Source organism: Sardina pilchardus, chromosome 10 (assembly GCF_963854185.1).
Source record: "Sardina pilchardus chromosome 10, fSarPil1.1, whole genome shotgun sequence".
NCBI classification, from domain to species: domain Eukaryota; kingdom Metazoa; phylum Chordata; class Actinopteri; order Clupeiformes; family Clupeidae; genus Sardina; species Sardina pilchardus.
The window spans coordinates 8,504,876-8,520,184 of record NC_085003.1 but is presented as its reverse complement, the minus strand read 5'-3'; the positions used below and the strand labels follow the sequence as shown (position 1 = coordinate 8,520,184).

Here is a 15,309-nt window from a genome sequence, read left to right as displayed (position 1 = left end):
TGTCAGATGTTTTAAAGTAACACTTTATTACAATGCAGTACATGCACTTTAACGCACAACTTTGTGAACACCATAACAGAATGAATGATGTGAGAGAGCCACATGCGCTAGAGGCACCATTGCACGGCCAGTGTAGTTTCCTAATTTCAGTCTTAACATGATTTGAACATCCAAGAAGAGTCGAAGTTGTCTTTGATAAGGAAAGACTTTCATTATCTTGAACGATTAAGAAAAGGCAACTAAAGCATCCATTAAAGACATACTGTAAAAAAAATATATGCACATTAAAGTCTGCAGATGAACGCACAAAGTTGTGTAAAGCAGGATATGTTTACCATAGCACTACTCACACTAGTACTGGGAGCTCAAAGGTTAAGGAAAATATTCCCTCATTGCGATAATCAGGCATGCATGTCTGTACAGTAATATATTCGTTCAATAACACAAAGAGGCGCAGATAAAATCAACAGCACATTTCTCGTATTCAATCAATATATCATGATTCTGGTTCTTTTATTTCATATGTTTCGCCTCTACATATTGTCATTCAGAAATGCACCATGGACAACAACCACAGAATCGTGTTGAAGTTACTTGTTAACCACATGAAAAGTCTTTGAAACACAGCACTCTTGAGATTTCCACTGTCACACAGTGATAAATAGCAGTGGGGGAAGCTTGTAATGAAAGAATATTTCTCTGTAAAATGGTTGTTATTTAGACACTGCAAAACGCTCTGTCATTTTCCTTGACAGATAAAGTACATCATAAATACTTGGAAAAGAATATGTTTTTTTTTTCAGATGGGAAGATGACATTTTAAAAAGAAGAATACTTAACGGATATAGTTAATTGCATCCACATTTTATGTGGCTGTTAATGTCATGTGGCCTGGCAATTCAAGATGCCACAGATTGACTAAATACAAATTTGAATCAAACATGAATTGACAAAGTGACAGTTTCTTTAGACTTTGGAGAGAGGAGGATGAGTGCTGGGATAATATAGCATTTATGATGTTACATACATATCGATATTTACCATTAACTGACATCATTGGTTTTCTTTGCACATGTTAGTCTTGTCTGGCACTATAGCATGCGCACAGAGAGGGTTAGAGGAGATCTGGGTGTGCAGGGTTCGACTGGAACGCGTACCGTGTTCCAGTGTTAAGGTGACATTCTGGCATGTCTTCATCTCAGAATAGCAGTCACACAGCTATATCTTCTTCATAAGATTACATTGGTGTTGTGACCACTTTGTTGTTGAAGGACCAGAAGACCAGAGACATTCAAATCACTTTCGATAGTTATTAAGTTCAGAATTCCTAACAAAAGAGAAACAAGTTGATCATTTTACATTTTACAGTTTACGTTCATCCTTTGAAGCTAGTATGAATTTGAGTTTTGATCATATAAATGATTGGTGCAAAAGGCAGCCTTAAATGTTTTCTGTATTTTACAAATGCTTGTAATGAAATGGAATACACAGACTACTGATTATGTCTTGTGCACTTTAAAAAGTTTAGGCGGAGAAAGAAAGCCTGTTTACTTTGTGTGTGTGTGTGTGTGTGTGGGGGGGGTGAAACTAGAAGTGAAGCTATTGATTATCAGTTAGTAAAGTGAGCAGGCAGTCTTTAGTCAAGCTTTTCCTTTTCCCTTCCTCCCTTATGTTTTCTCTCCCCTACCTCTTCTCCTCTCTGTCTGTCTGTCTGTCTGTCTGTGTGTCTGTCTGTCCTGTACTGGACGAGGTGGCAGAGCTGCAGCTGGTCTGCTGCTCCAGTCCTGTCCCCGAGTAGCCTGCTAAAGGTGCCCGGAGGTCTCTCTCCTGCTCATACAGCAACTCTCGGCACTCTGACGCACACAAGTCAACATTTTTCCTTCTCAGAACGTTTTTGCTGCGCACATCCATGCAAGATTTCTTTTCTTCTTTTTTTTTAAGTTGCAGAAATTGTCTGGTGAGTTTCGGCCAAATGCTCTCTTGTCACTTGTCAGATTTTGTGTATAAACATATTTAGTGTTCGGGGTTACCTGAAGCAACTTGTTGGAATGGTAAGAAAAGATTTTCATTCGATCGTTTTGTCAGAACAAAGTATAGATATTTTCACCCTTCATGATAACATTAAGCACACAGTGAAAAAATGAAATAGAGAAATACTGTGAAGTGCTGAAAATGTAACGTAATGAATGCAGATTCCCCAAATTGTCTTCTTTAGTGTTTATCATATTGTAGTAGCTTGTGTGCTGGTTTTGCGTACTGCTCAAGTGGATCAATATATATTTTAGGGACTCGTCACAGCATTTCGGTCAGTTTGAATTTCTTGCTCTTTTTCTCCTTTTACTCCTTGTTCTTCCTCTGTCTCTTCTCCATCCCCTCTCCTCTCAACATACAGTAACACAGACACACAAAGCTTGAGATGTTTCATTTTAATTAAATACAGATATGAATTTGGTACATAAAGTGTTTGAAATATGGTTCCATAAATCTGATGCTGAAAAGTATTTAGCACACTACATACTCCATATGAAATAGCAATGCTGGAGAGGAAAATACATTTACAGAAAAAGAGAAAGGAAGATAAATTTAAAAAGCAAAACCCTCCATAAAAAACAACGTACATGCGTTGTGTATATTACGAAATCACTTAAATGACATAAATGCATAATTTGAGATACAATTATTATATATGAGGTCATCACTTCATTTGGTAATTTCCAGTGGTGATTAAATGAAATGCATTTTTGGTTATCCTTATTGTGGAATTCATTCTTTTATGTTTTACATAAATACATAACAGAACAGTTATAAATATTAGTTTACACTTAAAGAGTGTTTCATAAAATGTATTCTTTTCAACTCCTATAAGATATATCAAATGTTTCTATACTCTATATAGTATATTAAATAAAGCTGTTAATTGAAAAGAAGAAGACATTATCAAAGAAAATCAAAATAAATAAATAATATAAAGTAATGGTTATTCTGCGTTCGTCACCAATTTAAACCAGCCATGGCATAACAAGTGTGTGTGTGTGTGTGTGTGTGTGTGTGTGTATGTGTAGGGGGTGGGGGGGATGGGGATTGCTTTGCAATTTAAACCAGCAAATTTTAGAAGATAGCTTAAAATGTTTCTAAACATAGGCAAATTAGAATTATTAGAAAATTTGAATTATTTTGAGCTCGTTATAATTATGTAAACTTTGGTTAAGAAATATAAAATCAGTGCCAATGGTAGGACTGAATGACTGATCTAAAAATATGAAACATGCAGAAATTGTAATAAAGATTTGGGATGCCCTTTGGTCATATCCTGTACATGCCACACAAGTCAATACTGAAATGTATTTCTTTTCCTATTTCAAATTGTGCTAAAATGGAGTCTTACCATTACCACGTCCTTATATTCGTTTCAGGGAGTTCCCCCTAGAGTTCCCTCTCATCCCAGGTTTTGTCAGGAATTCCCTCTTTAGATGTTTCTTCACCTTATGGCACTATATAAAGTTATAAGAAGGGAGATTTTATCTCAAAGTTGCCCTATGCACTTATTAATGTATTCAATAGCACATAACAATTAGAGTAGAGTTGGTTTTTTTAATACCAGTTGTATATTAAAATATATGCTGAAACATTTTGTCTTGACAAAATACATAATACAATTTACATACAATGTTTATATCATGTCAAGGGTTAATTTTGATGTGTTCGGTTCAAACTAAACTTCTGATAACATTATGCAGCTGTTTTATTTCTATGGGCTTTTATAGATTTTTCAGATATTACAAAACACTCACAAAACAACAGTATGATCCATTTTAAGATTGGTATCTCAAAATAACTTAGCCAAGCCAATAAAAAGGAAATCCTCATCTGCTGCAGTATCTACAGTAGACTACATTAGCCTTTTGTCCTCCATTTTGTGATGCTGAAGTTATCCAGCTCCCCCATTTCATGAAATGTGCGCAGGCGCAGTTCGGTGGCCAATAAAATCAATACGCGTTGAAAATGTTCAGACCACAATTATAATTATTAGTGTTGCTTATTACAGCTCAGAATTAAATTACAAATGCAAATGATTCATATTTTACTGTGAACAATTTTTGTCTCTGTATGGTGATTATTTCAGTTGGGATACATTACTCAGAGGAGCCGGAGGTAGGAAGTTGAGAAAATGTATAAATCTTCTCTGTTAAATTATAAATATTGAATTATTATGGATTATTTACATAAGTTTTAAAACTCTTGATTTAGTAATATGACCCATTGGCCTTTCCAAAGCAGTCATGCTGTCTCATTGCTTAGTGTATGACCTTACAAATAAATCTCTCTGCATTACTACTTCTACTTTCCACTATCTTTGAATGAAAATGCTGTCAAAATATTTGTCGATATACCCTGTCAAGCATAAATAAACGGTGACCGTTTGATTTGATTTTAAAAACACCTGAGAAATCACAGCCAGTGATGTGCGTCGTCGGCAGGGTGTGAGGAACCTGTGCCCGTTCAGTCCCTAAGCGGGCTGCGCTCGCGGAGCAAGCAAGTGAGAGTGGTCATGCTCGGCTGACTCCTGAGGTCAAGGGTTACGCTGTTCCTAACAAGGAGTGCTGCCCAGGGCCCTTAGGGTACTCCCACGGAGGCCGCCCTCCCCTAATCGGCACTAGTTAATCTGTTAGCAATCTTTACCTTGTCAAAGCAAACAGCCGCTGTGTCTCTCCGCCAGACCTAACTGGCCTCCCAAGTAACACTTTTGACCCCGGGGTCATGGCCTTTGTCCAGGCTCCAATGGGGGAGAGCCCTCATGGGTCTCGGGCGTAATAGAGTAGTTGTTTGGACACGTGCGGGGGTTTAGGAAGACCACCTCAAAGACTCAGTCCCTCTCCTTGAAGTCGTGCGGCAGCTCCCATTTAGAGCCCTTAATAGGGGCCCTTTAAAGCTGTAAGCTGGAAAAAAACAAAAGGAAGTCATACTGTATGTGTCTGCGTTTGTGTTGTGTGTGTGGTGGTGGTGGCAGTGGAGGGGGTTTCACCCAAAGAAATGAGCGTTGTGGCCTGGGCCACTAGATAAATGGACTTTTTCTCGCCAGCCTTGCTTGGGAGTGAGTGAGTGAGAACAGACACCTCTGTCCTCTCCTCTCCTCCACTCTGTTCTGTTCTGCTCTGTTCTGTTCTGTTCTGTTCGGCAGGGCCGGGTGGCTGGCTGCCTGGCTGCCTCGCCTGGCGGTTCCTTCCCCCGGCTTTTTCCTCTGCACTTCCTGTTGCTACAAACACTGGCCACTCGGAGATAAACAAACTGCATCCCCAGTTACGTGTCCTGGCTCTCCCCAAATGTCCCCGGCTCTGAGGGCGCCTCTGCTCGGGTAGACAATATGCGGAGCAAGGACGAGGCACGGCAGAAACAAGTAAACACTCTCTGCCCAACACTCACTCTTCAGCATTGTCTCGGCACGTCCTAGCACCGTTCGTTCATTTAGCATAGAAACGAATAGATGAAAATCTATTATTATACTATTAATTTACTATATTATATAGTCTATCTTTGTGTTGTATGCATGTTGAAATTGCTGACTCCATAACACCAGACACGATCAGTGCAGATTTATTGAAATGGAACAGGTTGTTCTCTGGATTGTTCTGGATTGTTCTCAACCTCTACTAGAGGTTGTTCTCTGTACAAACACATTTTGTATCTCCTGTCCAAAGTTTTTGATCATGTCGATTGGTGAGGTGCAGAGGACCACAGAGTATCCTCACTTGATTTCCATTCTGTTCATATTTTTATGTTTCACAGCAGAAGGAGTATTTTTTAATGCACATCTTGCACAAGGTTAGCAATATGTGCTTAATAATAGCAGAATAATTGAAATGCCATTCAAACAATGGTACTTAATAATGGTGCATAATAATGAAGACATTCATTTTGACCTTGAACACGGAAAATATTCAAATCCATTCAGATTAGAATGTACATAAATACAGTTCCTACCCACCGAGCAACATTTTTACTTTTGAAAAAATGTGCTAATGTGAGGATTCTGTGAAAAATAAGCCCTAGTTTTCCCTTATCAAATAACAATAATTGCAGCAAATCAAAAACAAGTATTTAAATAAATTATTGTAACCTCCCCTTCTCTTCAAAACGGCATGAATTAACATGTAGGTACACTTGTACAAAGAACTCGGCAAGAATGTTATTTCAAGCATTTTCGAGAGCTCACCACAGTTCTCATAGCTCCTTGGTCTAGTTCGACTGGCTCGATTCTCTCTCCTCTAATTCTCCTCTCATCAGTGGCTTCTGGCACTCGGGAGTTGATGGCCTTTAGTTTTGAAGTCTGCAGTGTGGTTCGTTACTTTGATATTTTCTGTTTTTCACAGGACATACATGTCTCAATACTTTACTATTTACAACAAAGTGCTGGACACTATGAAATGTGTATTTCTGTATATTTCCTATTGACACATAAAAAATAACTGTATAGACAGGTGTTTTGTGACAAACAAGAGGGCTGGTATATAAAGTACTTTTACACGGTACTATGTGTAATATAATATATGTCAAATGCCACTGTTTGAACAGTACTGCCACATATTACAAAATCAGTGCACATAACACAGAAACTATTATTATTTCCCAATAGTCATATTTACTGTTATAGTGCATCTTAAGCATTTCACAATATCTTCCTATGATAAACAAAAAAAGCAGCAACAAAAAAAAAAGCATATGAAAGAAATCTGGGTATGGAATGCAGTTTATTTCATAATAGGTTTGCATGTTTCATAGCATAAATACACGGTAATGCAGTTTTGCTTATGCTGTGTGTGCCTGACACATGATGAGGGTAGCCATTTTGTTTTATATCTGGGCTTCCATAAGAATGAACTGACATGGACAGACGGGGACAGGGAACAGGGGCTCTCTATCAACCCCATATCTCTCGGGCGAGGTTTATTTCTTTCTCTTACATCATATTTCTTTTGCTATGTCTATTTAGAGGATTCAAAGTCAGTTTAGAAATCACATGGTTTTTACCAGTTAACAATATGTCTACTCTTCTGCTTTATGCAAAGACTGCCGTTGCAGAAAGATTTTCTTCTCACATAAGAATCTGTGTGCACCTACTGTATAGACCTATTTTCTGACTCACATTTATGAATTATTCTGGACCTTTCTATTGTATTTATGATTGGACCCTTTTTCATCCCAACATCAATGCCCCCTTAATGCCTTATTGATAATTGCTATGTGGTTTGCATGGTTGTGCTTATAAAAAAAGAATACATTTGGCTTGTTGGAGTCATTTAAACATTGAGCTGGGCTGTCATAGCAAGCGAAAGAGCATGTATTAATGTGAGCCAGTCCTCGAGAGCGAGAGGGGCATCTTGCTGGCACAGGCTGTTAGGCATTGGCTTTCAACCTGAAACCAAAACTGTGTCCTCAGATGAACCCACTGTAGTGCACCATAACAGGATACACAGCAAGGTTACATACTCAAAATGGATGGAGCGCAAACAGCCAAGATGTTGTAGAACAGAGACAATGAAATGAGCCCACTGTGAAATCTGATACCCTGGAGAAAATTTGAAAAGCACATATAAAGATGCACCAGATGTATGCAATGCAACATATGCATATATATATAGTTAACCTGTTCCCCCTAAAAATAAGATGTAATTGGTTAAAAAATGTGTGGCGAGATGTGACGTTTTTAACAAAGCATTTCATTGGTCAGGTTCTTCCTCATTCCAGAGCTCGTGCGCCCTTTGCATTGTATGGCTCAGACAATTCAGATAGAAAAATCACAGTCATTTGAGTTATTTTACTTGTGGCCATTTTGTTGAGGTTATTGCTTTGCCTGCAATGCCTTAACGGCCGAGAGCGAGTGCGCGTGGAGCCTGGCCTCGGGTCCTTCCCGCCTTCCCGTGCCGGCCAGCACCCACACCAGTCCGGGAGAGAAACAGAACCGCCCGGGCCGAAAGTAGAAGCTGCACGGATTTTAGTGCAAAGGCTTTTTCAGTGCGTGCGCACACTCTCTCTCTCTCTCTCTCTCACACACACACACACACACACACACACACACACACACACACACACACACACTCCCAAAGCACAGCCTGTGGCAGCCATGTTAGATGAATCTGTGCAGGGACTCAATCGCATCGTATCCCACTACTGCAGGAGAAAGAGAAAGAGAGAGCAAAAGAGAGGAAGAAAGGATAGGTAGAGAAATAAGAGATTGAAGCATCAAAAAGCAAAGAAAGTTTTCCCCCACCTCTTTTTCTGTTTTGTCTGCTATGCATGCAGTCCCTCTTTTTTTTCGCTTGTCTGCAAAATCAGTTAAGAGGATGGGAATCAAAATTAATCCAATGGAGGAGGAGACTAAGACTTTACAATTTGCTAGATCCCTTCACTCTTTTTATTTAGCACTCCCGATATTTTTTGCTGAGGACGGAAAGAGAAAGAGAGAGCGAGCGAGAGAGAGAGAGAGAGAGAGAGAGCGGGGAAAAAAGTTTGAGCTGCGAGCCCAGCCTCATGGGTTTTCTGGAGCTGAAGCCAAAAGAGGCAGGAAGTTGTTTTACAATAGCGTTACAGTAATCTGCCACAAATGGAAAAAGCCAAATGTTGGTCACAGAGGGAAGGTGGCGGGAGACACAGAGTGTGTGCAAGAGAGAGCGAGAGAAAGAGAGAGAGATGGAGAGAGAGAGAGAGAGGGGGACAGAAAGAGGGAAAGACGAGGAGGAGGAGGAGGAGGAGGAGGAGGAGAGAGATGAATTACTGGTTTGGAGCATGATAGCTGAAGGACGATCTAGTGCTTTGGTTTAATACTCCTGTAGTGTGCCGCGGTGCTGTTCTCAGTCTCAGGGTTTACTGATAGACGTTTTTATTCAAATGTTTCCCTGCCTTTTGCCATTTGTCTCCTCTCCTCCAACATGGCAGACTGCTGGGGGGTGGGATTAGAGTGGGTGGGGCCCGGGAGATGGACGTGCGGGGGGGAAGTGGGAGGCACCGATGTGTGTAGGATTTTCAAAAATGTATAGTGTATGTATTATCATGTATATAATAGTGTTAGGGAGTTGATCAATAGCAGCCACCTTTTTTTTGCAACACGGGGTCACTTTTCTACATGTCCAAACAATTAAAAAAAAATGATTTGTTGACATTTTTTGGACTTGGGCTGAATTGTGCTGTTGTCAGTCACCATATGGGTCCAGCCAGTTGCATGAATTGGCCGTCGAATCCAAATCAAAAGTTTCTGCCTCGGGTGTTTCACTGTGCCAGAATTCCAGCCAAAATAGCTGGGCTACTGGAACTGGCCATATCTGGCTTTGGGTCAGTAATACAGAGTGAGAAAGACAAATAGACAGAGAGAAAGAGAGCAAGAGAAAGAGAGAGAGAAGGAGAGAGAAAGAGGCAAACCACATGTTGCTACGATCGCTCTTCTTTTTTCAGCCCCGATGGTCTCGTCTAGTTTAGCATGGCGCTGAATATGCTTCAGGGGTCTGTAGCTGTGCACATGTCCTCTTTCAGCCTGCCGTACCCAGTGAACGTGAGCAGAGTCCAGACATAGGGTTAATACTTCCAACTGCTCTCAGCACCCATGCATATTTGAAAACTGCATCAGCCGCATGCTTCACTGGAAGTTTTCTCTCTCTCTCTCTCTCTCTTTCTCTTTCTCTCTCTCTCTCACTCTTTCTCTTTTTCTCTGTCTCGGATTATGAAGGTGTAGTGTGCTAGAATGGCGTGAGAGAGACCACAGAGTCTGCGCAGTGGGGGGAAGGAGGAGGGGATTCTGTGTCACTCTTCCCCTCCTCCTCCTCCTCCCTCCCTCCCTCCCTCCCGGCCTCACTGCTTTACGCCCTCCCACCCTCTCTCTCTCCTGCTTTTTACTCCCTCCCACTCCCTCTCCCTCCGTCTCTCTCTCTCTCTCTCTCAAGTGCAAAGCCATGTGGGATGTATGATGAGGAAGCGGATCACTCCTATTTCATCATTAGCCCTCCACACTCTCGTTCTCTTTTCTCTCTCTCTCTCTCCCTCTCTCTCTTTCACTCTCCCTCTGTCTCTCCCCGTCCTGCTTTTTCCTGAGTTGCCGCGCACTCTTTCTCGCTGCTTGGCGCGCGCGCTCTCTCTCCCTCTCTCTCTCTCTCTCTCTCTCTCTCTCTTTTCTCGGTTTCTTCTACTTCCCCCTGTCTCCCTCGCTCCGTTCCTCTCTCTTCCCCTTCTCTCAGTCCCAGCCGCTCGCAAGGGGGAGACTGGAGCTCTGCAGGAGGAAAAAAAAAAAAAAAAGAGTGAGCGAACGAAAGAGAGGGCGAGCGGGAGAGAGAGAGAAAAAAAATCTGCTGCTATTTCTACAGAGAGGGCCTCCCCTCCGCCCGGCCCTGCCAGAGAGGGAGGGTTTCTTTACTACTAACTGGATTTAACCCTCTGGCTGCAACTCTCTGCATCGCAGCCCGCAGAAACCTGCTAACAAGTTGCTTTTTGTGGGGCATTTTCGTGACATTTTCGCGCGCCAAGATCTGACGGTTGGGATGTTTTTTTCACGGCTCGTTTTCGCCATCGTCTCCGACGCACGTTGTCGGCGGCGGCGCCGCGGCATGTTTTTCGCGTTCTCGTTTGCGTACGCGCGACGATCTTTTTCTGCTTTATTTTTTATTTTTTCCCCCCGCTTCGCATCCATCTTCGTGTTTTGTATTTTCTTCTTTTTTTTGTCGGCGATGTTGCGGGGTTTATTATTTTTTTGGAGGCGATAGCTCTGTGTGGTTTTTCCGTGGCGCTGCATGATGGCATTTGGAGGTTTGGCCACCTGGACTTTGCTGTGCCCCCGTCGGCGGCCTCCCGGCCCGGGCTCCTGAAGGCGAACTCCGGGCAGCTCGGTCCCTTTCCTCCCTTTTGTCTTCTCTCCGCCGAGGACGGGAAGAGTTTCTGTCTCAGAGCACGGCGCGCACATCTGCGAGTTAAAAGACGTGCCTTTTGTGAGTGCCAGCGACACGTTTGGAAGTGTTGTGCTTCCCTCCTCCTTTGCTTTCTGTCTTCCCCTTCGCTCGCTCCCTCCCTCTCTCTTGCTCTCCGTCTCTCTCTCTCTCTCTCTCTCTCTCTCTCTCGCTAGCTCTCTCCCTTTCTTTCTCACTTTGCCCTGAGACACCGCTTTGCTGTGCCGAAGCTCTTTCTGGGACAGGTGCCAATTCTGCACAAAAGACAGAAAAAAAGGGAGTAAAGCAAAGGATAGCACACAGAATGAATTAAGAGAGGTTTCACGGACTCATGTGAGCATGTGTGTTTTATGTGAGCCTGTCTGTGTGTGTCTGTCTGTCTATGTGTGTGTGTGTGTGTGTGTGTGTGTGTGTGCTTCCTCTGTGTTGCTACCCTGCTACATGTACTGTATCGTGGCCCTGCTAGGGGAGGTAGCTGTGGCTCCCAGTAGTGAAGGCATTTCAGCATCGAGGGGAGACAGTAGTGAGGGAAAGTAATGGGGCTGCTGGGGGAGCTGTGTGTGTGTGTGTGGGGGGGGGGGGAGTAGTGAGTGAGGTGGGGTGGGAGTGTGTGTGTGGGGGGGTCCTCTTTCAGTCTGCTAAATTATTCATAAGCCTAAGCCAGGGCCGAGCTGGGCTGGCTGTGCTATTTGCATGCATCAGGCATGCTGCTCGTCTGTTTGCTAACATTCGTCCATTCAAACATGCTAACTGGCAGACAGGCTCAGCTCACACCTTCCAGACATTCTCATGGCCTCCCATTGTTGCCATCCCAGCCAGCCAGACTGCCCGCCCAGCTCCAGCTCCAGCCCAGACCTCGCCTGGTCGCCCTCCCGCCCGTCAGCATTAGCACGCAGCCCGCCACTCAGACCCAGGGCCTGCTGGAAGCAGTAGGCAGGCAGACGGACAGACAGACAGACAGACAGACAAGGCAGGCAGGGAAGCCATCAGGGGGAGCGTGGGTGCTGGGTGCTGCCGTGACTGGGTAGAAAGGGAGGAAGAGGAGGGGAGGGGGAGGAGGGGGGGACAAATGCGGGATTCTCGGGGCCTGCCGGCGCTGGTCTCGCTCGGCTCCGCGCCGCTGAGTCGAGCCCGAGCCGCGCCGAGCCGAGCCGCCCCGCTCAGCTTTCTGTGGTTGCCGAGCTGACCGCCCTCTCTTTCCCCACGCAGAGCTGCGGAGAGCGGCGGAGGGAAGGGGGAAAAGCGCGGAGCGTGGAGCGTGAAGCACGAGCACGAGCCAGGCCTTCCCCGATTTCACCTTCGAGTGCTGCACTTTGGGAGACTCCCGCCGCAATCATTTCATTTGGGTAAGTTGCGCTGTCCTTCAAGTGTGTGTGTGTGTGTGTGTGTGTGTTTTTTGTTCAGCCTTTGGTTGTAGTTTTTGTCCGAGATTGAGTTGCACTGGCAAATAGTGAAGTTGGGTATTTTTTCCTCAGTATATTGCAAGCGCATGCTGTACGTGTTTGATACTGAAGGTATAAACGTGCGCCATTTTGCGGAGGAAATTGGGTACTATACATGCAAGCTTTAGATCGACGAAGTTATGAAGAAGGTGCATCAAACTCTGTTCTAGAACATTCATTTTTTAACAAATGCATCCTTAGCTCATAATGCAATAACTTCACCGAGCCATTTTATAGACTGAGAAATGAAATTATTGCATATTGGTTTGGTTTGCTGGTAATATTCTGTGTTAATACCATAAGTACATAATATCAATATTTTTCCAACCTTAATACATCATCCTCCTGACCATATTATTTTGTATATGCATGTTGAAGTTTTGCATAGCTTCGTATAAATAGCACTGCATTGCTTTCTAAAATGGATCGGATCTAACGAACGCTAAAACAAAGACGAAAAATCACATGTATTCACTGTCCTCTTGCAGTCTGATGTTGCATTTCTTCCCCACATTTTATGTGTACAGAGACATCTGTGCACTTTACTTTGATGCGGAGATAGCACACACAAGGTTCAAGGCTCAAGGTTCTTGCACAGCTTGCATTCCTCTGCACTCAATGCCTGCCCATTTGAGATATTTGGAGTATGGCTCCGGTTTGGAGCAGTGCTCCTTGATTAAGCTGCAGCAGCATTGCTTTAAGCTTTATTTCAGTGTTCGTCCGTGAAAAGAAAGGTTTAAATCCTTATTTGTGCACATTTCAGGAAAATTTCAATAATGTCGCTAGTAGTGTGGTACGATTGCAAATGTATTTATAAACGTGCTATTAAACCGTGCTTAAACAGTGCTTATTTTTTGGAATTTTCTCAAATTCAGGGGACGGTACATATTTACGCGCGCAATTTTCGACATATTTTCAAGTTGCCATATATAAATGGCCAGAGAATTTGTAACTGTAGCATTGAAATGAGAAGTAAAACGATAAAAATGGAGCATTCAGTGTCTTGAATCTGCAGTGTAATTTCCTTCCTCTATTACTGACTGCTGTCTAAATGATGAGAGCATTAATCATGGTATATCTTCACATTTGGTTGTCACCAACTTTAATACATTATTCGTTCCTGGCAAACTGTCCGATATTTTAATTCCATCGCTCATATTCTGTATAAAACTGTTGATTGAGAGAGGGCCCAGCAAAGAGGCATATTTAACTCAGATGTACCCCATTTTAGTGCAAGTTTGTATCAACAAAGTAGGCCACACACAATGGCCTCTGGTTTCTCCATCCCGAGAGCTCATGCTAAAGACTGCACTGCACAGAGCTGGTTTGGCACGGGCTCACTGGCACGGTGAGCTGGCAGACGATTTTTTTTTTTTTTTTTTTTTGCCGTAGATATGTGCCCTTGCAGAGCTTACCTCTCTGGTGAACGCAGCGTTCAGCTGACGGGGCATTTTGAGTGGCCTCAGCCCCGCACCCCTACCCTGTAGGGGCAGTGCTGCTCCCGAGGTGTGCGGTGGCACCCGAGTGCAGGCAGATGGCCTGATCGAAGGGAGGTTCCTGTTGCCGGGGCCCGCACTCCCCAAGCCTATCACACCCTCACCACCCCCCCGCACCGAGAGGCGTGCTCGTAATGCTGCATTTCTGCGCAGGAGAGGTGTGGTGCGGAGACACACCCTCACATATGCGCGGGAACACACAGACACACACAGACACACAGACACACAAATATGCACATATACACACACACACACACACACACACACACACACACACACGTACACACACACAACTAGAGATGAATTGTGCATGCGTACACATACGTAAATATTCTGAAATACGCAATTTACGCGTGCGTGCACACACACACACACACGTACGCGCGAACACACACACACACACACACACACACACACACACACACACACTCTCTCTCTCTTTCTCTCTCTCTCTCTTTCACTCACACACAAATGAATTTGCACACAGACATCCAGACACAGGCAACCACACAAACATCTCAGATATAAGTGTGTTTACAGTCACACAACAGTACACATCAGTAACATTTACCTCACACAAACACAAATGTATAGACTGTCCAACACTTGGCATTAATCATGACATTCTTTATTCCTTTTTGCTTAGGTTATCTCTACGCACATACATTAACACACACACACACATTCACTCATTCACTCACTCACACCCTTACATATGTTGCATACAGTGGCACACAAATATCCAAGTAGTCACATAGTCACGTGCAGACACACACACTCACACACACACACACACACACACACACACACACACACACACACACACACACACACACACACTCTATCGCTCTCTCTCTCTCTCTCTCTCTCTTTAACTGCAGTGTACATTAGACTGGCTTGAGCCGCCATTTTGAGTGTTCTTGTAGCATTGTTATCCACCGCCTTTTCAATCATCTTAGTCTTTATTTTGTAATTGTGTAGCGCTTTTTTCTCAGTATACTGTAGTTATAGTAATCAAACTCCTTATACAGTATTCTTTGGTTTTCCTTGTTTATTTCTGCGATTTTATGTATACATTTGTAAAATGCGTTGAGAGTGTTACTATGCGTGTAGAATTAAACTTAAACATAATTACATTTTCTACTTCATTTTTAGATCACTTCTAGATTAAATTGGATTTTTAAGATTATTCTGACAATTCACCAAGCCGGTCTTTTTTAGATATAGTATCTAAAAGAATTAGCATCTGTAGAAGAAAGAAAAATCAAGCACACATATATATGTATTTGTATTTTTAGAAATGTCGGAAGAGAGGTAAATATAATCCAAAACAATTCCATATGAAATATTTTGAATATAGTATTTTGCCTTTTTATCATGGTGTGGGAAATTTGAATTTCAGGTCAAGCATATTGGACATTGGATATTTGTAACATATTTAAATAATTG

At 42.9% G+C, this 15,309-nt stretch overlaps 1 long non-coding RNA gene across 2 annotated transcripts in view; it reads left to right on the top strand.

The window, feature by feature from the left end:
* The window catches only part of LOC134094482 (uncharacterized), a 44,850-nt gene that overhangs the window by 15,936 nt on the left and 13,605 nt on the right, over positions 1-15,309 (top strand). The window contains exons 1-2 of one of the 2 annotated variants that reach the window (XR_009940443.1): positions 9,940-10,964; positions 12,132-12,268. This is a non-coding gene — a long non-coding RNA (uncharacterized LOC134094482). Of the gene's footprint in view, positions 1-9,939; positions 10,965-12,131; positions 12,269-15,309 lie in introns of those variants that run through there. The other variant, XR_009940444.1, reaches the window with a different exon arrangement.